This window comes from Hoplias malabaricus, chromosome 2, assembly GCF_029633855.1.
Source record: "Hoplias malabaricus isolate fHopMal1 chromosome 2, fHopMal1.hap1, whole genome shotgun sequence".
Taxonomy (NCBI): Eukaryota; Metazoa; Chordata; class Actinopteri; order Characiformes; family Erythrinidae; genus Hoplias; species Hoplias malabaricus.
In genome coordinates, this window is record NC_089801.1 from 45,072,350 (window position 1) to 45,097,656 (window position 25,307).

Sequence of the window (25,307 nt, forward strand, 5' to 3'; positions counted from 1 at the left end):
GGAATCATTGGGCGCAAGGCAGGAACACACCCTGGAGCCAGTCCATCACAGGGCAACACACACATTCACTCACACCTACGGACATTTTTGAGTCACCAATCCACCTACCAATGTGTGTTTTTGGACTGTGGGAGGAAACCGGAGCACCCGGAGGAAACCCACGCGGACACGGGGAGAACACACCAACTCCTCACATGACAGTCACCCGGGAATCAAACCCACAACCTCCAGGTCCCTGGAGCTGTGTGACTGCGACACTACATGCTGCACCACCGTGCCGCCCTGATTCTACAATTTAAAATATGAAATTTATTTACTGTTCATACTTAAGACACCCACATGCGAGGGAGTTACGTGATGGCTCTGTGTTGAGACAGATACACATAAGAGAGCTCCTCATAGTCTGTATTTTACGACGGCGTTTTAGGGCCACTGCATTGAGAAAAAAAAAAAACAAGATTCCAAGAATAAAATTCTTGGAATAATTATGTGAAAAAATCTTGGAATAATTCAGAGAAAAATTTTGGAATAATTGAGTAAAAAAGTTCTGTATTAATGATCGACCGATATGGGTTTTTTTGATTACCGATATTTAGACAGCAGTAGTGGCTGATGGCCGATATGTAAAGCCGATATTCCCATTCCTCAGGCAGTGAATAAACTAGAGGCATTATCATGATTTATTTTTACAGAAAACCCTTCAAATTTTTAAAAGAAACCATTTAGAGATCCTGAAATAAGGCGCTTGTCTTATTTTTGAAAAAAATGTTAGTGACTATAAACTGAAGAGTTCATGAGTCCCATTACTTTTTTTTTTTTAATTGTGTCTCCAGGGGTCTACTTTCATTGTGTAAATATCAGCCTCCTGCGCTAATATATCGGCCGATGCCGATTATGTTAAAAAAATGCCAAAAATCAGCCCGGTTAATCAGCTGGCTGATATAACAGTCGATCACTAGTCTGTATAATTTCTGAGAATATTCTCAGAATTATTCAGAGAATATTCTCAGAATTGTGACTTTAATCTCTGAATTTTTTTTTCTTTTTTCAACGCTGTAGTCGTAGTATTTGAAAAATACCTCCTATCAAAATAAAATTATACTAAGTTGTTTTAACTTGAGAATGAAGGGAGGGAAACTACCAAAGAATCATAAGAGTGACAAAAAGATGTACAACACCGGAGGAAACTCGGATGTGAGTGAGAAAGCCGAGCACGGGGAAGATGGTGACGGTGAAGCAACAGCTTTGGGTAAAGTTAACGCAGAAGCTAGCGACAGCCAAATCAAATCAAATCAAATCAAATTTATTTATATAGCGCTTTTCACAACTGATGTTGTCACAAAGCAGCTTCACAGAATTCCAGTAAGACAAGATTTGACATGAAATGTAAAGACAAATGTAAAACCCTCAAGTGAGCAAGCCAGGGGCGACAGTGGCAAGGAAAAACTCCCCCAGCTGAGGAAGAAACCTTGGGAGGAACCAAGGCTCACAAGGGGTGACCCATCCTCCTCTGGCCAATCTCCTCTGGTCAAGCCAAGATGCACTGCTCAAAGGTTTAGTGCTGCTTCATGAAGAGGTAAAAGGCATTAAACAGGATATAAGACTGGATTTAAGTGAATTCAAAACTGAAGTAAAGAAAACCGTTAAAGATAGCCTCCTTTTTGTTTAAAGAGGAAGTTTTGAGAGAGCTGCCAAAACGTAAGGATTACGGAGGGTCAAACGTGGATATCAGACATGGAATCAGTCTGCCTTGAGTTGAAAGATACTCTGCTAACGGTGCTTAGAAAGAACAAGGAGATGCAGGATAAGATAGTTGACCTGGAGAGCCGCTCTAGAAGAAATAACCTACTCCTTTATGGAGTTCCAGAAGGAAGAGAAGGGAAATCGGTCACATAATTTTTAAGTGAGTTAATCAAAAGTCAAATTGACCTGCCTGATGAGGTTGAGCTCCAAATTCAGAGGGCACACAGAGCATTGATTCCAAAGCCGGCTATAGCCTCATCTCCCAGATCAATAGTGAACTTCCTGCAGTTTCATGTTAGAGTTGGTTCTAAGGAAAATGTGGCAGCAGATAGTTGAAATTGATGGTAAACGAATTTACTTCGATAATGACTACGCGGCAGACATCATGGAGAAGCATAAGGCTTATGGGCCCACCAAAGCAGCTTTAAAGGAGAATGGGATCCGCTTCCAGACACCCAATACTAAGATGTGAATTCATTGGGAATTCATTCCAGATTCCAGATCTATAGGAGTGCAGATGAGGCAGCTCAGGACCTGATTAAACGAGGTCTTCGGGTGAAAATGAGAAGTTGCCATAGAAACGTGCAAACAATACAGGCAGAGCAGCTCAACGTGCAAGAGAAAAGCTCACAAAGTTTAGAAGAGACTTGTAATGTCAGAAACAAAATGGATTAGGAGTTAAAGGTGCCCTAAATGGAACATACAACAAGTAATTTGTTTTGGGAGAGGCTTCTACTGGTAAATAGGGGGGAAATCATTTTTAAATTGAAGACTATATTAAGATTTTGAGTTGTTACACTAAATTATTTATTCACCCTATTGTCCCTTTGGAGTGATTTGCCCTTCCAGAATGTTGTCTTTGGGACATATATTTAGATAAAAACTAATGACGGAATAGGAATTCTTAAAACCGATTGAGGAAATCGCCTACATAAGCGCTAAATGCTGGACATGTCTAGTAGAAGTGAGAATTATTTCACTACTAGGGAGAGCCCCTATATTTATAAGGTATTGTACCCTTCTCCCACCAACAGGGAAAACATAGGATGGCAAATGTCACCCCTTAATTTGGAAGTCACATAGTTCTATGTTCAATTGAGGTTCCAGTGTTCATTTACTTATTTAGTGTCTGGGTTTGAACTACTTAACAATCCTATAATCAGGTATGATTTAGAATAATATTAAGGTACTATTAAGATAATATTAAGGCACTGATAATGTGAGAAACTTGGGAAGTTTGGCTATACTGATATATTTTATAGTTCATTACGAAATGTTTGTAGAAGGTGTGTGACTATATTGATTTCTAACTCAGTGAAATTTGAATGCATTAAACAAGTTAGTGATAAGGAAAGAAGGAAGATTAATTGTTGTTAAAGGGAAACTGGAGGGCGAAACAGTGACATTGGTTAATGTATATGCCCCACCTAATAGTGGAAGGCATTTCTTTAAAATCTTGCATGATGACTTGCTTGGAAGGAATATTAATTTGTGGAGGTGACTTTAACTTTGTGATGAATAGTAAATTGGATACAACAAATAATAAAAAGAATATAAATCATGTTACTAAAATGATCAGAACAACATTTAAAGAATTTGGTAAAATAGATATCTGGAGAGAACTTCATCCCTCTAAAAGGGATTACACACATTATTCTGCCCCAATGTTCGATTATTTTTATTAATAAAAAGGACATATACAGAGTTAAGGAATGTGAAATAAAAGAAGTTCGACGTATCAGATTGTGCACTTGATTTAGTAATCCAGTTAAAACCACAGGGGAAAAACAGATTGTGGAGATTGAATGTTGGAATTCTAAATAACAAATAAATTGTAGAAGAAATAAAGAAAGAGATCAAAATGTACCTATTAAAAAATGATAATAGAGAGGTAAACCCTGTTATTTTGTGGGATGCTTTGAAAGCAGCCATAAGAGCATAACTTTTTGCTAAAACAGCATCTATCAAAAAAGCTATAGAGGAGACATATAACAAAGAAAAGGAAAAAAATTGTCTGAACTTGAAAAATTACATAAGAACACACATGACCCCCTGTTACTCCCTAAAATTAAAGAGATAAAAGGTGATATAGGTAAAATCTTAAGCACAGAAATTGAAAAGAAGACAAGATTCCTAAAACAATCTTATTATGAAGTAGGACCAAAGGCAACCAGATTATTGGCAAAAGTTTGAAAAAACAACAGGTCAATAGGATTATTATGGGAGTTTGTATAGCCAATGCCCCTCAGCAGACCTTGACCAAATGAAAGCATTTCTTGAGACACTTGACCTACCAGCAATTGGGGAAAACCAAAATGATCTCTTAACTTCATCCATTACAAAAACAGAACTAGAGAAGGCTATGGTTAGATTGAAAACTAATAAATCCCCTGGTAGTGATGGTCTACCATCCGAGTGGTATAAAACATTTAGTAAAGAACTCATACCTTTACTGGAGTCAGCATTTAACTACACACTTGAGCAGAGTGAATTACCACCATCCTGGATTGAAGCTATTATATCAGTAATTCCCAAAGGCAATAAAAGTGAAACCTGCTCAGCTTACAGACCTATATCTGTACTTAATATAGATTATAAATGATATACATCGATTATAGCAAAAAGAGTTTATGAATGACATTATAGATGAAGACCAGACAGGCTTCATTAAGGTACATCAAAGTCAAGATAATATAAGGAGAACTTTACACATTATAGAACATGTAAATAAAATTAAATAAATGAAATTAGTGCAGTTTTAATAAGCCTTGATGCTGAAAAGGCATTTGATACCGTTGATTGGACATTTTTATACCAGACACTTGAGAAATTTTAACTGAATGAGAAGGCTGTTTATTGTATTAAAACACTTTATCAAAAGCCAACTGCAAGGATAAAAAAAATAAATGGTAGTTTGACTGAACATATACAATTAGAAGGGTCTAGTAGGCAGGGCTGTTGTCTCTCTCCAACATTATTTGCAATATTTATAGAGACTTTGGCACAAATAATTAGGCAGAATAAAAATCTTGAAGGGGTAAAAATTGGGAATGATGAACATATAGTAGGGCTTTTTGCTGATGATGTGATTTGTTATTTGGAAGAGTCTGACATATGCCTCCGTATATTAATTAACCAGCTTGAGAATTTTGGTTTTTATTCTGGATACAAGTTGAACTTGGCTAAAACACAGATTGACATTGAATTATTTTCCATCCAAAATTATACAACAAAAATACCATTTGAATAGGACAATAACAAAAATGAAGTACATTGGGGTTACATTAACAAGAGAAATCATAGAATTATATCAAGCTAACTTTACTAAAGTTGAAAAGACATTAAAGAGTGACATTGGATTCTAGTTCACGGATAGAGGTGTAGTGTATGTTGTGTATACACTGTAATATATATATAAATATATATATTTATATATTGTGTTTGTAGCGTTTGACCTTATTCAAACTCTTCTGATTACTGACGTTTTGACTACTGATAATAATTGTTATTATTATGATTGACTTAAATGACAAAAACATTAACAAGTAGTTAGAGAATGAATACTGTCATCGCTACGTGAGTTCTTCAGGATTTTCAGACTTTTAATGAACAGACTCCACACACTGTTATTTCAAATAATGGAAATATTTTATTAAAAGGAAAAAAGAATATTTACTTAACATAGCATAATCTCAAAATCTCACGGCATCAATGCAGGTGAAGCTGATTCGAATTTAAAGATAAGCTAGGCGATATGACTTGTGACTAATGTGTTGCTAACTTGCTAACTAATTAACGTATAAATTTATCAAGAGACTTAATTCAATTTTCAGCTCTGGAAGTGCGTAGTTTTAGTTTACTTTTCGTCGATCTCAACCACGCAATGGGTACAGAGGCTCTGTGAGGTTATGGAAGAGAGGAGTCCCACTTAGTTCCCGCAGTTCTTCCGTGGAAGTTTTCAGGCTGGGTCAGCGTGGAGTTAGTCACTCGCGAGTCAAGCCGCCTTGGGCATACTCAGAGCGTGGTGACGTAGACGAAAGGATTCCCTCTGGCTCACTGTCCTGAGTGGGAGGTGTCCTGGATTATTAATATCAAACATCTACGTATATATATCTTGGGTATTTTACGATTACATCCCACTACAATATTATGCTAGAAGATACTAATTCGTTTTCTTAATCAGAGACAGAAACTTCCTTTCATGATTGAAACAGTAATACACATCACTTCATTGGTTGGTAGACGTTCACCTGAGAATAACAAGGGGGTGACATTAATACATATTTGCATAAAACATGTTCATAAACACTCGTTGCGTTCGATATGCATTTAGAAGGCAGCAGGGCGAAACATGATTTCGCAAACGTCCACTGGGGGTCGCTGTTGGTCCATGCTGTTGGTCCTGTGCGGGTGGGTTAACAGGAGTTCAGGGCGAGGTCGATCCTGTTAGCCATCTGTTGATCTTGCATACGATAAGGTTTGCCATCTTGACACCGCTCGTCATAAAACTGGATTGTTAATCCTAGTCTTTACCACTTTGTTTGATCTTCTTTTTGCCTAAGAGCATCATAAACTGGGTTTGTTTTCTTTCCATTTCTGAAGACGACGGAGGGGGTCACTGGAAAGTGTCCTGCTCAGTCTTTGATGTGAGTTTGTGTGTGTGTGTGTGGGGGGGGGGGAGTGCAGAGTCTTTGCACACATGCAGTCTGTGGAATGCAGGGTCCTGTCCCAGGAAATCCTTATCAAAGGGGGAGAGTCTTTTCATTCAGAACCTTTCATTTCTTTATTCGATCCATACTCCACTACAGAGGTTATAAAAAAGAACATTCTTCCACGACTCCTTTATCTGTTCCGATAATCACCTATTGAGATAGCAGAGAAAAAATATAGAATATGGGATAAAATCATCTCAAGATTCATATGGAATTGGAAAAGGTCAACAGTCAAATTTGAGACTTTACAGCTTGAGAAGAATAAAGGAGGCATGGCATTACCAAATCTCAAGGAATATTTTCATGCAGCACAAATTAGACCTGTCATTATGTGGTGTGCTAAAGATTATGAGGCTAAATGGAAAAATTTAGAACTGTATTTACAAGGAGGGGAGTTTCAAAGTCTCATAGGAGATGGAGATGAAGCAAAAGACCTAATTAAACAGGCAGATATTATAACTCAGTTTACACTACAAATATGGTTTAACGTAGTACGAAAATACAAATTACATGAAGAGCTTAGACTACCCCGATGGGTAGCTTATGACAAACATTTTGCTCCAAATACTCTTGACCTAAGGTTTAAACAATGGATATCATGTGGAAAAACAGCCTTGTGTACAGTAATAAAAGAAGGGAATTTATTGAGCTTTGAAGTGATCAAACAAAAACACATTATTCAGTCAGGACCACTTTTACAGTTAATAGATTATTATGAGAAAGAAGTAAAGCCCAGACTAAATTTAAATACAAATGGTATAATTAGGGTCATAATGGATGTTTATAATGAAAAAAAAATACAGAATAATAGCTGTACTATATCAGCAGCTAATGGAAAGAAAAGGTGATACAACATTTTATGTTAAACAAAAATAGGAGAAAGAGTTGAATTTAAATATTTCTGAAGAAAAATGTGGAGAAAACACCAATCCACTACATCATCACGAATTTGGAGAGAACACTGTACTGCAGTAAATGAAAACCATTCTCATGTCTTTTGGCTTTGACCTGGCATCAAACAGTTTTGGGAGAGAGTCCATTTAGTTATGGTCAAAATGTTGGGTTATGATATACCTAGGTCTTGTACGGTGATGTACAGTACTTGCGTAATTTCTCAGACAAAATTGTTTTAAGATCAGACAGATATGTGTTTAAAATTTTCTTAGTAGCTTGTAAAAAAAGCCATCACTAGACGATGGTACAAACAAGACCCACCAACACGAGATGAATGGTTGAAGATAGTGAGTGAAATGCATAACATGGAACAGTTGACATATATGATAAGAATGCAAGAGGAACAATATCAAAAGAAATAGACGAAATGGACATTGTTTGCGTATCAAAGGCAGGATGAGGACTGAAATGTTGATGTTTCAGGAACAAATTGCAGTACCAGTGTTGCCCAGACAAAATCTTGTCCCCTACCCCCTATTTTTTTTTCAAATACCCCCTCCACTCCCCTTTATTTGTTGGGTTGATTGATTTTTCTTATACATTTTTTTATATGTATGATTCTTTGGAAAGGAGGAAAAGTTGAAAAAAATAAAAATAAAAAAATAAAGTGTTTAAAAAAGTACACCCATATGCACACAAACACGTACACTCATGCAAAGGTTTGGGCACCTCTGTCACATTACGTACGGTTGGTTTTATAAGTGAAAATAAATACTCATCTGTTTCAGAGAACACACAGTTTTATGTTCTATGGTAAACTTAACTAAACAAACTAAAGTCACTTTTGGGACCAGTCTCACTATCACTACTGTCACTGTTTACCAGATGGAAACTGTGTGAATCTATTACTGTTTCTGAGCTGTACACCGTCCTAAAGTAACTGAAACACACACAGGTCACAGAATGTCCAGACTCATCAATGGTCCTCACCTGTGCTCTGGGAGAGTGGAGGTGGTTCATGGAGAGACCTGGTCCACAGTGTGTGATGCTGGCTTTGATCAGCAGGATGCAGAGGTTGTGTGTAGAGAGCTGGACTGTGGGCGTCCTGTGGAGGTGCTGGGAGCAGCTGCTTTTGGCCGAGGGGAGGTCCAGGTGTGGTCAGAGGAGCTTCACTGTAGAGGAAACGAATCTCAGATTTTCTCCTGCCCACTATCATATTTATCCAGACACAGCTGCACTCATGAAAATGATGTGGGACTGGTGTGTTCTGGTAAAGTATAAATATTTAAACTCTATTTTAAAAGTTCACTTCTCTGCTTGTCACACTCTGTGAGCAGTGGTCTGCACTTATCTGAGCTAATTCCTGTAATATGATGTTCATTCAGGTCACACAGAAGCTCGTTTGGTGCAGGGCTGGGACTCGTGTTCTGGTCGAGTGGAGCTCCAGTATCTCAGTGAGTGGGGCACAGTGTGTGATGGAAGCTGGGATATGAGAGCTGCCAGTGTCCTCTGTGGTCAGCTGAAGTGTGGGAGTGCTGTGGCTGTGTTGGGGTCAGACTGGTTTGGGGAGGGGAGTGACCGGATCTGGGCTGATGTGTTTGATTGTCAGGGAAACGAAACACACCTGTCACAATGTCCCATTTCATCATGGAGTCGAGCTGCATGCTCTCATAAACAGGACGCTGGAGTCATCTGCACGAGTAAGATCTAAAACTGTTTATAACCCAGAGTAATACACTCTACCACTTTATTAGGTACAATCACCTTGTTTCTGAGCTCATTGTCCATTTTATTACCTCCACTGATCATAGAGGAGCACTTTGTAGTTTTACACTTAAAGACTGTAGTCCATCTGTTGCTCTGCATTCTGTGTTAGTCCCTGACTGAGTTTTTAAACACTGTGCACACACACAGTCCACTCTATTAGAAACACTCATCTTGCTGGTCCACCTTAAGGATGTAAAGTCAGAGAAGTTCATATGTTGCAGCACAGTTTGTGGTGGTCATCCTCTAGTCCTTTGTCAGTGGTCACAGAATGCTGTTGGCTGGATATTTTTGGTAAGGTGTCTATTCCTAGTCCAGCAGTAACACTGAGGTGTTTAGAAACTTTAGCAGCACTACTGTGTCTGATCCACTCATACCAGCACAACACTCACTATCACACCACCACCGCGTAATCGCTGAGAATGATCCACTACCTAAATAATGCCTGCTCCATTTGGGTCCTGACCATTGAAGAACAAGGGGAAAAGGGGATAAGAAAATATGCAGAGGAACAGATGGACTACAGACTGTAACTGTAGAACAATTAGGAGGCAGCCTTGGCCTAATATTTAGAGGACTGAGATTGTTACGAGAACATTGCCAGTTTGATCCCCAGGACCAGCTGGAACATCCATGGCTGAAGTACCTTTTGAGCAAAACACCTAACCCCCAACCACTCCCTGGGCGACGAGGATGGCTGCCCGCTACTCTGGGTGTGTGTGTGTGTGTTCAATGCCCCTAGTGTGTGAGTGTGTGTGCCACGAATAGGTTAAATGCAGAGGTAAAATTCTGTGTGATGATCATTGTGTCAATAATTCACTAACTACAAAGTGTTTCTCAGTTTAGTGGAGCTGAGAAAATGGTTTAGAAATAAGGTGGTTTGAAATTTTCCGGCTGATGAGAGTATAGTTTATATCATATATTCAATAAACCACTGAGGTGTACCTAATACAGTGGGCTGAGTGGATGTAACATAAATGAAATCTGTATTTATTTTATCTATCATTCTCCTCTCCAGACTCTTCTCTCGCTCCTCATGAGGGGCGAGTGCGGTTGTCTGGAGGGACGGAGTGTGAGGGGGAGGTGGAGGTGTACTTCAGTCAGGACTGGAGGAGAGTTCTGCTGGACTCCTGGAGTGTGTCTGAGGCCTCTGTGGTCTGCAGACAGCTGGGCTGTGGCTCTGTGCTCAACTTCTCCCCCTCCTCTTCATCCAGTCCTGAACACACACACACGTGTGTGAGGGGTTTCAACTGCTCTGGGAGTGAAGCTCACCTGGGGAACTGCAGCAGGGCAGAAGTAGTAAACTGCAGCTCCAGAGAACAGCTCTCTATCACCTGCTCTGGTACGTGTTACACCACTGCTCTGATTAAACCACTTAAAACTCTAATTGCAGGGGGGGCAGATTAATGTAATACTTACATATTACATATTTCTGGTCACAGGCCACAGGATACAATAATGTAACACATAGCTGACTAATGTGGGTGAAATAAATACACAGTGCTTATAGTAAAACACTGTTAAATTTAATCTCTGACTTGCATTATCACAATGAGAGGGTTCAGAATGTTTGCTTTTGACCAGAAACAGTTGCCAGCACATCTTTTCATGAACAACGTTTATTATTAATAAATAAATGCTTACAGAATAAATAAGAAACAAGAATTTTAAATATAACCAATAATAAAAGTCCAATTTTTTTATTTACCCTGAAGCACCCTGAAATCTAACACAAGACCTCTCATGAACAGCAATGTACAGTAGATCTGGCAGCTAAACATCACATAGTGAAAGAGCAGGGTTACACCAAGCTTGAAGAATTGACTTCTTAGCTGCTGTTAAAGTGAGGAAAAGTAGTCTGTGACGAGGAAGGGGAGCTACAAAAGAAAGTCATCACTGAGAAGAAACTGAGATGGTGAATGGGGAAAGCTACATCAGAGAGCACTGAGGCTACATTACACCAGAGCGTATAGATAACAGGACATTCCCAAAACACATGCATTTACTGTGCTGCAATAACGTTGTTCTTACACAGTGACTGTGAGCAAAGACTTTCCTGGTGAATGATACAGGGCCATGTAACTGAACTGCTCTGCTCCAGATCAATAAATGCCATTTCCTTTTTTCAGAAGTGCCACCACCAACCCTCTGTGTCCCCACACCATCTGTTTACACTCCACTTAGGTCGTTGATTGATAAACCATAGGCTTATATTGCCATTACTAGATTCTCAGAATATCTTCTCCTCTGGTTGTATTGTGGATGTCCACCAGTGAAAGTTAATCTTCTCTTGTCTCAAACTCTGCCATAATTCCACAAGCAAAACCTGCTAACTTCCTCATGTTTGTTATATTTCTCATCTTGTCTAAAGCCAGAGAGTAAAACCTGAAATCTGTGACAGAATATTTCAGAGATTTCTTGTGCCATGTCACTAATAGAGTCACACAGTCTGAAGAGAAAGAGTAACGTTCTGAAACAGCTTCAGCTTTTCTGGAGCTAGTATTTCCTCAGCCACAGCCATGCACTCTATCACAGACTCACGTTCAGAATAAAGCCTCAGTTTCACTCAGTACACACTCAGCCTCTGTCACAGTGTCCAGCTCCTTGTGCTGTTCATTACAGAGTGGTATAATTTACATGTTTGTTGCTGTGATGTTTTTCAGTTTTGCTTTTCTAAGGAACAGGGAGAACTTCTCCACAAATTAATTATTTATCTTCAGTACAAAAAAAATCTGTTGTCTATTTTTCTTTAAAGAGACTCAAACTTGAACAGACCTACTCCATACCTGAAGGATGTAGCTAATTGGATGAATGTATCATCATGGTCCTTGCAGTTGATTGGTTCATCTGTAATATGCTTAAATATGAGTTAACGACTATTGCATGAAGCCCACAGCCAATAAACTCTAGGAAATTTCTGGTGGGTCATATATGGTGCAGTGTGGGGTCCATAGACAGCCCTCAGACACGAGGTTCCCTACCCCTGCCCTAATGTCTCCTGATCATTGGGATATAATAATTCAAAAGTAATCTTTAACATAAAAAGATCTCTGTGTTGTTATGCTTTATCATATTTTCATGTGAGTGTGTGTTTTTATTAATGACCCAGTGTTTTGATTTGTGATGTAGCCGTCAGACTGGTGGGTTCTGGAGGAGTGTGTGCAGGAAGGCTGGAGGTCTTTCACAGCAGCTCATGGGGGACAGTGTGTGGTGACTTGTGGGATATTAAGGATGCGCAGGTGGTGTGCAGACAGCTGCAGTGTGGAGAGGCCCTCAGTGCCCCGGTACCAGCCCGGTTTGGACCTGGAACTGGACCCATATGGCTGAATGAGGTGCAGTGAGAGGGGAATGAGACGTCCCTGTGGAACTGCAGATATCAGCTGAGTGAAGGGGGTGAATGTGGACACAAGGAGGACGTAGGAGTGGTGTGTTCAGGTAAAGTCTCCTGACTGCTGCTAATGTAGAATGTTTCAGTCCTATGTGCTTGATAATCAGAAATATAGGAATCACTGAATATTTTCCTGAATATTGGTTTTTGCGCATAAAAAAATGGAATAAATCTTACTTCTCCCTCAGAGTATAAGGAGATCAGACTCACTGAGGGCTGTGAGGGGACTCTGGAAGTGTTCTACAATGGGACCTGGGGTAATGTGTGTGTTAATGGGATGACTGATGAAACAGTGAGTCTGGTCTGTCAGGAGCTGAACTGTGGAGGAACGGGCAGTGAATCCTGGGGCACAGCGAGAGTGGAATCAGCTCCTAACTGGCTGGACTTTGTGAAATGTGGGAAACATGACACCACACTGTGGCAGTGTCCATCTTTGCCCTGGGGAGAGAACAGATGTAATAATCACAATGAGGCGGCTCGCATCACCTGCTCAGGTAGATCAGCCCTTTCTACAGTTTGTGGTGGTTGTGTTTATGATCCACAAACAGAAATTGTATCATTTTACTGAACTTCATAAAGATAAATGACGCCTCTGACGTCTGTGAGATTAATTTAATGTTTATTTTTTTTCCCACAGGTCATAAAAATCTAATAGGTCCTCCACCAGTTTGTTTTATATCTCTGGACCAGAAACAGTGCTCAAGTAAGATCAGTGATTTCTTTCACTTCTTTATGAATGCCTTTATCTTTACAGCTGACTCTGATCACATCTGAATGTGAAAATGTATTTACAGTGGCGTGAAAGTGTTTGGCTCCTTCATGATTTCTAATTTTTTTACATGTTTGTCTCTTAAATGTTTCAGATCATCAAACAAATTTAAATATTAATGGTGGACAACACAAGTAAACACAAAATGCAGTTTTTAAAGGAAGGTATTTATTATTAAGGGAGAAAAAAAAATCCAAACCTCCATGGCCCTGTGTGAAAAGGTGTTTGCCCCCAGTTTAAACACAACTTAACTGTGGTTTATCACCTGAGTTCAATTCCTCTAGCCTGATTACTGCCACGCCTGTTCCCAATCAATCCATCCATCCATCCATCCATTATCTACAGCTTATCCGGGTCCGGGTCATAGGGAATGAAATCTGAGTAAAGAAACCCAAACCTCACTCTCCCTAGCCACTTCTTCCAGCACTTCCGGGGGGATACCAAGGTGTTTCCAGGACAGTCGAGACACTGGGTCTTCCCTGCGTTCATGCCCGGAACACCTCACCATGAAGGCGTCCAGGAGGTATCCGGACCAGATGCCCGAAGCACCTCAACTGGCTCCTCTCGATGTGGAGGACCAGCAGCTCCACTCCGAGTCTCTCCCGGATGTCCAAGCTCCTAACCCTGTCTCTAAGGGAGAGTCCAGAGTCCAGTCCCTTGGGAAGAAAACTCATTTCAGCCGCTTGTACCCGCGATATCATTCTTTCGGTCACTACCCAAAGCTCGTGACCATAGGTGAGGGTTGGGACGTAGATTGAATGGTAAATCAAGACCACGAGATACTTGAACTCCTCCACTTGAGGCAAGAGCTGGAGGTCCCTGCTCTTTGAAAGATAAAACTGAGATTATACTATTTGGGAATAGCACTGAGAGACAAAGATTGGCTACGTATCTGGACTCGAGAGCCCTCAAATCTAAAGAACTGGCTCGCAACCTTGGTGTATTAATGGACTCAGATCTCAGTTTTAGTAGTCATATTAAAGCGGTTACTAGATCAGCATTTTACCATCTTAAGAACATCAGTAAGATTAGAGATTTTCTGACTAATCCAGACCTGGAGAAACTTATCCATGCTTTTATTTCTAGCAGGATTGATTACTGTAATGGTCTCTTAGCTGGACTTCCAAAAAAGACCATTAAACATCTTCAGCTGATTCAAAATGCAGCTGCCAGAGTTCTCACTCGGAGCAAGAGAAGAGATCATATCACCCCCATCCTCAAATCCTTACACTGGATACCAGTCTGTTACAGAATAGACTTTAAGGTGTTATTACTGGTTTATAAATGTTTAAATGGGGTAGGACCAGTGTATTTATCAGATCTGCTACAGAGATATGAGCCGAGCAGAGATCTCAGATCTTTAGGAACTAGTCAGTTAGTCCTGCCTCGGGTCAAAACTAAACATGGAGAGGCAGCATTTAGCTACTATGCCACTTTTAAATGGAACCAGCTGTCTGAGAATATTAGAAGTGCCCCAACGTTAGACACATTTAAATCAAGACTTAAAACACTCCTGTTTGAGCAGGCTTACAGCTCAGTTTAAAATATTCTGCACTTTTCTGTAACGGCATTTTATTTCTTTTATTTCTTTTCATTTATTGTCATTTTAAATTGTTTTAATCATTTTAATCATTTTACTCTTTTTATGTAATTGTCTTATTGGAATTTATGATTTTACTCTGGCTTTTAATGTAATTTCTTTTTCTGTAAAGCACTTTGAATTGCTTCTGTATGAAAGGTGCTCTATAAATAAACTTGCCTTGCCTTGCCTTGCCTTGCCTTTGAAGCCAAAAAGAGCACAAGTCCGCAAAAAGCAGACATGGGATCCTGAGATTACCAAACCAGACATCTTTCGCCACTTGGATACTCCGAGAAATTCTGTCCATAGAAATTATGAACAGAACCAGTGACAGCGGGCAGCCTTGACGGAGTCCAACTCCAACTGGAAACAAGTCGGACTTACTGCCAGCCATACAAACCACACTCCTGCTCTGTTTATATAGGGACTGAATAGGTTGTAGCAAACAGCCCAGTACCTTATACTCCCAGAGCACCCCCCACAGAATATCCCGAGGGACACGGTTGAATGCCTTCTCCAGATCCACGAAACAAATGTAGACTGGCTGAACAAACTCCCATGCACCCTACAGGATCCTAGCTGTTTCTTCTCATATATCTTTGCATGTGTGTGTGTGTGTGTAGATCACCTGCCTCTCAGACTGAGAGGAGGAAATGGAAGCTGCTCTGGGAGACTGGAGGTGTATAAAAACTCTGAATGGGGGTCTGTCAGTGATGATCTGTGGGACATCAGGGACGCTCAGGTGGTGTGCAGGAGAAAAAAAATCTGAGCTCCTAACCCTGTCTCTAAGGGAGAGTCCAGACACCCTGTGGAGTAAACTCATTTCAGCCGCTTGTACCGCGATCTCATTCTTTCGGTCACTACCCAAAGCTCATGGCCATAGGTGAGAGTTGGGATGTAGATTGAATGGTAAATTGAGAGCTTTGCTTTTCTGCTCAGCTCTCTCTTCACCACAATGGACCGGCATTACTGCTGACGCTGCACCGATCCGCCAGTCAATCTCCCGCTCCATCTTTCCCTGACTCGTGAACAAGACCCTGAGGTATTTAAACTCCTCCACTTGAGGCAGGATCTCACTTCCAACCTGGAGAGAGCACTCCACCCTTTTCTGGCTGAGTACCATGGACTCAGATTTGGAGGTGCTGATTCTCATCCCTACCGCTTCACACTCAGCTGCAAACTGGAGGTCCGGGCCTGATGAAGCCAACAAGACCACATCATCTGCAAAAAGCAGACATGGGATCCTGAGACCACCAAACTGGACACCTTCCGCCACTTGGCTATGCTGAGAAATTCTGTCCATTGAAATTATGAACAGAACTGGTGACAATGGGCAGCCCTGACGGAGTCCAACTCCAACTGGAAACCAGTTGGACTTACTGCCAGCCATACGAACCACACTCCTGCTCTGTTTATATAGGGACTGAATAGGTTGTAGCAAACAGCCCAGTACCTTATACTCCCAGAGCACCTCCCACAGAATATCCCGAGGGACATGGTTGAATGCCTTCTCCAGATCCACAAAACACATGTAGACTGGCTGAACAAACTCCCATGCATCCTACAGGATTCTAGCTGTTTCTTCTCATATATTTTGTGTGTGTGTGTGTGTGTGTGTGTGTGTGTGTGTGTAGATCACCTGCCTCTCAGACTGAGTGGAGGAGAGGGAAGCTGCTCTGGGAGACTGGAGGTGTATTATGACTCTGAGTGGGGATCTGTCAGTGATGATCTGTGGGACATCAGGGATGCTCAGGTGGTCTGCAGGCAGCTGGGCTGTGGGCCGGCGCTGAGGGCTGATGGGAGTGCTGTCTTTGGTGCTGGTGAAGGGCCGATCTGGCTGAACAGAGTGAAGTGTAGAGGGAATGAGATTCACCTGTGGGACTGTCCTCATTCCCTGAAGGACCACAGTGACCGCTCCCACAGACAGGACGCTGGAGTCACCTGTGCAGGTCAGAGACCACTGGAGTCTTTTTTTTCTAGCTTAAATAATTTGCTGTACCCCAGTCACATGAACACTGATGATTTTAAAACCACCTAATATTAGCTTAAGTTTTTTAATTGTTGGATGTCAGTAGTTAAATGAAACTTTATAGAGTGTGTGTTTTTATTCTACCTGTTACTGGGTGTTTATGTTTTGTTTCTGTATTTACAGATATATTTGCACCCGCTACTGCTGCAGTCACAACAATCTCCACAGGTACTGGTTTAAACTCTGAGCATGTTTTAAGTGTTTTTGAATATGTTCTAGAGTTCTAATCATAGCACAAAAAGTAAGGAAATGTGTTTTGTAGATTATTTATTTGTTGTAGCAATGCTTCTTGCCCATAAATCTTATACCAGTGGAAAGCCTGTTAATTTCTCTTTTAAATGGTGCCACATTTGTAAGGAACATACATTTGTGGCATGAGCAGTAGGGCTGAGTATGTGGGTTGCGCCCATGAAAAAATTGCCAAAACCTTTAGGTGGCATCTCCCTCACTGGAAAAACGAGGCTTGTCATCATTGGAGGAAATCTCAATGCAGAGAGATATTGAGATTAAATTCTGCAACCAGTGGCAATCCCATATCTCCACAGTCTGGGCCTGAACTCTATCCTCCAAGATGACAACTCTCGCCTCCACAGAGCAGGGTTTATCAGATACTACAGAATTTGGGAGTGGAGAGGATGGAATGGCCTGCCAGCGTCCTAACCTCAACGTCACTGAACACTTGTGGGATCAGGTTGGGTGTGCTGTTCGTGCCAGAGCGACCAACACAACCACACTGGCTGACTTTGAGACAAATGCTGGTTGAAGGATTGGACCAGCAAATTTTTCATGGGCGCAACCCACATACTCAGCTCTACTGCTCATTCCACAGATGCATGTTCCTTACACCATTTAAAAGAGAAATGAACAGGCTTATAAGGTATAAGATTTATTGCCAAGAAGCATTGTTACAACAAAGAAATAATCTACCAAACACAAATTTCCTTACTTTTTGTGCTATATTTATGTGGTTTCTGTGTTGTATTTATATTTTCAGATTCTCCAACAGTGAATAACACAGACAGACTTCGTGCAGCTGTTCCCTCCACCTATCCAGTGTCTCTCCTGATGCTGGGGGCGCTGCTCTTCCTGGCCTTAGTGCTTCTGTTTGTGCTGTTTTATCAGAACAGAGTGCTCAGGAGAGGTAGAGAGATTCAGAAATCATCTACAATCCACTTTCTGTACATTCTCTAAACACCATTAGTCCTTCAATCTGTCATCAGTCTTCTCTTCTACTGACCTGGCTCCCTGTTTCTCTCTGTGTCTCTCACAGTGCTCTCTAAGAGGAGGCGTAAGACTCTGACTGAAGCAGTCTATGAGGAGATCAACCGCAGACACATCACTAAAAGACTCCCCTCCACTCAAAGAGGTCAGTGATATGTGGAGAGTTCTACATGAAGTTATTTTATTAAATTAAAGTTAATCTGCAGTGTAACAGACAGCTGTTCAGTATTGGAAAAACTGCTCTAGGGCACCTACATCTGCCTCATCTTGATCATCAGCACCTCAGGATCAGGAAGTGAATGCATTAAAGGAAAAAGCACAAAGGGCCTTCTATAAAATCAGGAACAATCTACACAAAATAGACAACACAATCAGGATCAGGTCTAAACAGTGTAAATTGAAAACTTAATACTACACCGCCAGTGTCCGCACACTGTAACTACACCAGCAGCACACAGCAGAATAGACCCCCGGAGCCCCTCACTGTAGGGGGTGAGGATTCAGGCCTGTAACGTTCTTTTGGTGAATGTGATGTTGTTGGAGCAGGTTATTATACAGTGAACATTTCCAACCATAACCCCCTGTTCATGACTGTACTTCTCTCCTCTAACAGGGAGTATCCTCTCTGAAGAACAGCGTTCAGGATATGAGGATGTGGATGAGGAGCTGCTCTCAGGTAAAAGAACCAGTGTCAGACTCCATTCCACTGAGAAATGGTTCAGTCACAGTTTAGAAATGAGAGAAATCTTTATAAATGTGTGTTTCCTAAGCCACACTTACACAGAGACTGTTTACAGTAAATCCAGTTCTCTTAAATCCAGCACATGACACATGTCTTTAGTGTTTCGTTTCTATCCAGGTTGTGTTTGATGGGATTTTAGTGACATTTGTTACTGTTTGTGGAGCACAGTGTGAGGAACAGTGTCACTACAATGAACTAAGCACTGAATACAGAGTAGTTACATGGTTCAGAATATGGAAATAAGGCCTGAAACAGTGTGTATTTACTGTGTGTCTAAACTGGGGAACTACACGTCTAAATTCTACAACTTGTAAGTCACATTACACCCAAAAGATAAGAAAGACAACAGTGTCTCTAGTGTAAATGTTTCTGTCCGTCTCTGTGGAGTTCAGTGTGGATTTGTAGGAGTTTGTACAAAGCAGCTGAACTGAAAATCCTCACTGGTAGAGATTAGACTGTGAGGCAGGGTTTGAGGCTGTAATTTTAACATTTGAATGCACAGTTTTTAGAAAGTTTTAGACTATTTTAATGTAAACAAATGCACTTCTCAGAGCTCCACAGCTCTCAGAGGCTTGTGGGTGATTCTGACTCTGAACGTGTTTCATGACTGTACTTCTCTCCTCTAACAGGGAGTATCCTCTCTGAAGAACAGCGTTCAGGATATGAGGATGTGGATGAGGAGCTGCTCTCGGGTGAGAGGATCATTGTTGGTTAATTGGTCAGTTTGGGCCGTACAGAGAGGGGGGATTAGGGTGGTCTCATCTCGGAAGTGCTTTTATTTCATAATGGCTCCATATTCTCAGAGCTGGACGTGTACACAGTGTTGAAAGCTGATAAAGTAAAGCCTGCTGCTGTTATTGTCTTGATTTGTGGCTGAGTCTTGACATGTCTGGCCCAGACTGAAGGCCTAGGTTTAATAATCCTACTTCAGCACTGGTGTAACATTAGTCTCTGGGGGATGATCTCGCTCTTTTGTTTTTAATTGTGGAAGTAGTTTGTTGCTTTGGTGAATGATTCTGTTCATCTGTAGAAAAGTAATTCCAGACAGATTTGGTTTCCTTTAGAATCTTAATAGAATCACTTACTGTCGCTCACAAAAGACGCAGAAGAGATGTAGAACTCTGAAATGACGCTGAATGAGTAAAGTTTCTCCTTGTTTCCAGCAAAGTCAGTGACTGAGGAGAAGGCAGAATATTATGATGATGCTGCCCCCAGTGGTCTGATAGGTGAGCTCCTCTCTTAAATAATCACATGCATTTTGTTCTGTTTCCATTAAACCACAGTGTAAAACTAGGACTGCTCTGTTTGTAAAGTCAGTGTGTTTTTATTTGATTTTGGTGAAACAGAGAAAGAGGACACAGCAGAGAGCTATGATGATGTCCTCACTGCTGGACAGATCTCTGAGAGCGCAGCAGGTGTGTGTGTGTGTGTGTGTGTGTTCTGGTTTCTAGTTTAGAGAGAAAAGTAATTAAGTACGCAAGTGCAGTGAAATAACTGTTCACGCTGGTTTAGATGCAGTCGAATAGTACACACACAGTTCAGAGAACATCTTTAAAAGTCCCCACCACTGTTCTCTAAACGTGTGTGTGTTTAGAAGCAGAGGACGTATCAGAGAGTTATGATGACATCATCAGCGCTGACCAGAACTCACCTGGAGGAACAGGTACGACTTGTAATGGAACAACACTGTAATCTCCAACATGAACACAGTCACTGATGATACTGGGGCTGATTTAATGTCCTCTGTCTCTACATTTGGACAGAAGACATGACAGAGAACTATGATGATGCTGTTCCCACTGGACCAAGCTCCAACATTATGACAAGTAATGTTTTCTTCATGTGGATAAATAATGTTCAACTGAAGCTTCAACACAGTCCCAATGTCAGCTCTGTTTCTTCTTGTTCTCATTGATCTCCATGTTGGTGCAGTGGATGCAGCAGAGAGCTATGATGATGTGGTCACTGCTGGACAGGATGGATGAGGGGGAAAAGGTGAGTGTCTGATCTTGAGCGACTGGGAGTTTAAAGTCAGTGTGAATGTGGAGTGGGCTCCTTTTCCTTCTGTATCATGACGTATTTCTGAGTGAAACGCAGCGTCAGAGTCTCTGTCTCTGAGCGAGCTGAGTGTCCTCACTCAGTGATAATAATGGATTGATTTTACAGACTATGAAGACGTGGAGGAGGAGCCTCAGACAGAGATGAATCATGTGACTGAGAGACCACACCCAGTGTCTTTCCTCAGGAAACTACATTCAAACCTCTTCGGACGCAACAAGTGATTCTGTTATAGATCAGAATTCATATTTTAAAGGAATATAAACATTGTTTATTGTAGCTTTACAGATCTCAGTGAGGACACGATGGTATTAAACACCTCCGGGAGTAAAACACCAGCCTCAGTGAGCTACACTCTCAATACAGATGTGTTAAAGCAACATGCAGTGTATTATTTTGAACACATCTGTATGTCCAGGTCAGAATGAGAGTTTCTTATGGTGTAATTGTGTAATGTGTGGAATCTGCTGCTGTGGTCTGAGAGATAATTCTGTTCTCCTCTCTTCTCCAGATGTTGAGCAGCAGTAGACCACTGGACACTTGATAACTGTTAATCTGTCTCTCTCTGACTCTGTGTGTCTCAGAAATGATGTGTTACAGAACGGAAAATAGATTAGACACATTACAGAACAGACTGTACAGGGTGGGCCATTTATATGGATACACCTTAATAAAATGTGAATGCTTGTTGATATTAACTTCCTGTTTGTGGCACAGTAGTATCTGGGAGGGGGGAAACTTTTCAAGATGGGTTGTGACCATGGTGGCCATTTTGAAGTCGGCCATCTTGGATCCAACTTTTGTTTTTTTCAATGGGAAGAGGGTCATGTGACACATCAAACTTATTAGGAATTTCACAAACTAAACAATGGTGTGCTTTGTTTTAACGTAACTTTATTCTTTCATGAGTTATTTACAAGTTTCTGACCACTTATAAAATGTGTTCAAAGTGCTGCCCATTGTGATGGATTGTCAATGCAACCCTCTTCTCCCACTCTTCACACACTGATAGCAACACCGTAGCACAGGCTTCCAGTAGCCATAGTTTCAGGTGCTGAAAAGTTTCCCCCCTCCCACATGTGCCACAAACAGGAAGTTAATATCACCAACCATTAAAATTATGTATTCATATAAATGGCCCACCCTGTATATGACTTTAACATTTTATTACATTATCTTTGTTATATTTTATTGTGAGTCTTCAGTCATTTCTAACATCCTGACCTGTCCGTACTGAACGCACTCTTTAAATAAATACATCAAAGTCAGTCTGGCCTCATTGCATTTGTTTTTATTATAAAATACCTGTTAATCCACAACTGGTGTTGTGCTGCTATCAGACACAGTGTAGTTAGGCTTCTAAGAAATTTTCGTTGCAGTGTTGTGAAGAAGAAGAATTCTCCACTGACACCATCTTGAGTTGTTAATATAATTTTTATTACACAAAAGACCAGCGTCTACAAGCTTCCTAGGAGCCTGGAGAGGGAGCCACCAATTTATTTATTCCCCTCTCCCATTCAGCTCAAACTCTCTTATATAGGGTTTAGTTTTGTCCAATTAAGATAATGTATGTGACTCTTATGTAAATAATCTACTTCTATATTAGGCCTTTCCTGTGAGTTCATTATCTTTTGGACCTAGGGGCCCTAATTTAATCATTTCAAATCCATGAACAATTAACCCAATTAAGACCCTAGAAACGATGAGGCATTCATATTTTTTACACACACATACACACACACACAAACACACACTTAGTAACCCATATGAAGCACATTTCCATATTCCATATTTATGTGATATATTATTAAATTGAATGGCTAGTGTAACCCTGGCTTCTGTGTTTAATTTTATTCCTCCTCTTACTGCTGTCAGTCATCATTTTAAACAGTTAATCGCCTCCTCCACACAGCCTCAACTCTTTTAGTGGATTTTAGCTTTTAGTTTATTTACTTTTTAGTCTTAATTTAGTTCTTTATTGTTTTATTTATTTATATTTGTTTATCATTTTATTATTTTACTATTTTATCATTAGTATTGTTTACTTACTGTTTTACATTTGAGCTTTTTCTTACCTAATAGACTAATTTGATTATTTAGATTTATTAATCATATTTTTTTTTTTTATTGTTTTAATGTTATATATTTGTTTTGTTTTTTGCTTCATTCTTCTATTTCAGAATTATTTTTACTCTTCTCAGTCCCTGGTGTTTGTTTAATGATCATCTTCATGAAATCAGTGTCACCTTCAGTGTTCTCAGAGTTGTTTTATCGACTGATTAAAGTTTATTGAAGAAATTAAAGGTGAACAACACGATTGTTGTTAATTAGATACATTACATACACTATTTTATCCAGAAGTTTGTGGACACCTCTATAATGAGTGAAGTCTGTATCTAAACAGAAAATCATGGGATGAACTGGAACACTCTGGAGCAGTGAAGGTAGTGTCTGAGGTGTAAAGCCCACCCTCACTGGGCTGTGGAACAGTGGAACTGTGTTCTCCATTGGTGAACAAAGGGGATGAGTTGGAGTCTGTGATCCAAAACTAATCCAACATCAGGCCCTGATCATGGTAAAGTTCTCATGGCTGAGTGCCATCAAACTCCCACATCAATGTTTCAGTATCTAATCTAAAGTCTTTGTAGAAAAGCAGAAGTTGTTCGTGTTCTTCATTTCATAAGAAATGTTGGAGAAGCAGGTGTCCACACACTTTCAGCCGTTTAACGCTGGAATGATTTTAACTTCAGTTTGTGAAGCTTCGGCTGAAACAGGTTCAGTGTAAAAGAGTCTTTTAGAGAAAGCAGTTCATCTCAGCGCTCACTGAACTACAGCACAATCCAGAGTGAAGAGGTCTTTAGAGTTTAGTTTAGAGATGAAGTGGAAATCAATATTGATTATTAGTGATAGGTGCTGGTTATTGTTTATTAATATCAGTGATGTTTGTTATTGAGGAGTGAGGGCAGCCTACCTGAGCAGGTGACTCCAACGTCTCGAGCATGAGAAGTACAGTAACGACCATAATATGAAGCAAAATCACAGTTATTCAGTGAAGACTCTGATCCGTCACATTTTGGGAATCCCATCAATATCGGTCCTGATCCTGGACCAAACTGAGGAGTACCCTGAGCCTCTCCACACTTCAGCTCTCTACACACCACTGCAGCATCTGTCATATCCCAGTAAATATTACTATAATCACACACTGTTCCCCACTGTCCACCACGATACACCTCCACTCTCCCAGCACAGCGCCTGCCTCCATCCACCAACCTCACACTGTCTGTACGAGAGAGAGAGAGAGAGAGTTGCTTAAAAAATGCAAAACTTTACATGAATTCATTTTTAAATATTTAAATATTAATATTAAATATTATCACACAGATGTCTGTTACTTATATAAATATAAATTTTACATTATTGTTAATACATTAACACATTATATTTTGTTTAAATATGTGTAACATAAACAACATGAATAAAGAAGTTAGTCAGCAACAAATGCTCACAACACTCAGAGTTTAACATCAAACCTGGAGCATGCTGAATATTTCACACTGATCTGAATCACACCGACTCACCAGCTGTGGAGAGAGTGAATGTGGAGAACAGGAGAATGAGAGTCACACAGCTGTCCATCTCCCTCTGACCTGCACACAGTCCATTCACCTCAGCAGCAGAACACACTTCACCTCCACTCCCCCAGAGAGACTGAAGAAACTGAGAGAGAGAGAGAGAGAGAGAGAGAGAGAGAGAGAGCTCCCCCAGCCGCCAATCACACTCACTATTACCTTATTAGAAAGAGAAGAGGAAATCATCAAACATTTCAGTGACAAATCAGAGGAGGCATTTTCTTCTTTCTCCATTTTCATCAAAAGAGTGTGACGCTGATGGACAGAACTCCTCCTTAGGTTCTCGAGGTGTTTGTCTGACTTCAGAGAGAGGAAACGCTCCAGTGGAGAAGAGCTTTAATGCTGCACCTGCACACAGCTGATCCACTCACTGATAAACACACACTCTGATAAACACACACTGATAAACACACACTCTGATAAACACACACTCTGATGAACAAGTTACAGGTTACTTCTGAATTACAAAACAAAAATACAAACAGAAAAATTAGTTCATCATTCATAAATGCTTCAGATAAACTAAACCCAGTCAAATAAATGTTATTAATCCAGTCAGGATTGAACTGACTTTTATTTGACACATACCAAGCACCCTGCAAGTAAAATATAATTATAAAAATATACAGAATAATTCACAATGTAAGAAATGTAATAATAACAGTGTCTTAATGGCAGTGATTTACTTTAACACTTGTATTTTCACATTGATAAATAAGGTCTTACAGAAGCGCTGTGGATCAATCCCTGTAGGAATTAGTTTTCTCCACAAGATG

At 40.4% G+C, this 25,307-nt stretch overlaps 1 pseudogene; it reads left to right on the forward strand.

Annotated features, from left to right (window-relative positions):
- The window catches only part of LOC136686211 (scavenger receptor cysteine-rich type 1 protein M130-like), a 51,684-nt pseudogene extending 29,630 nt beyond the window's left edge, over nt 1-22,054 (forward strand).
- Nucleotides 22,055-25,307: the final 3,253 nt, after the last annotated feature.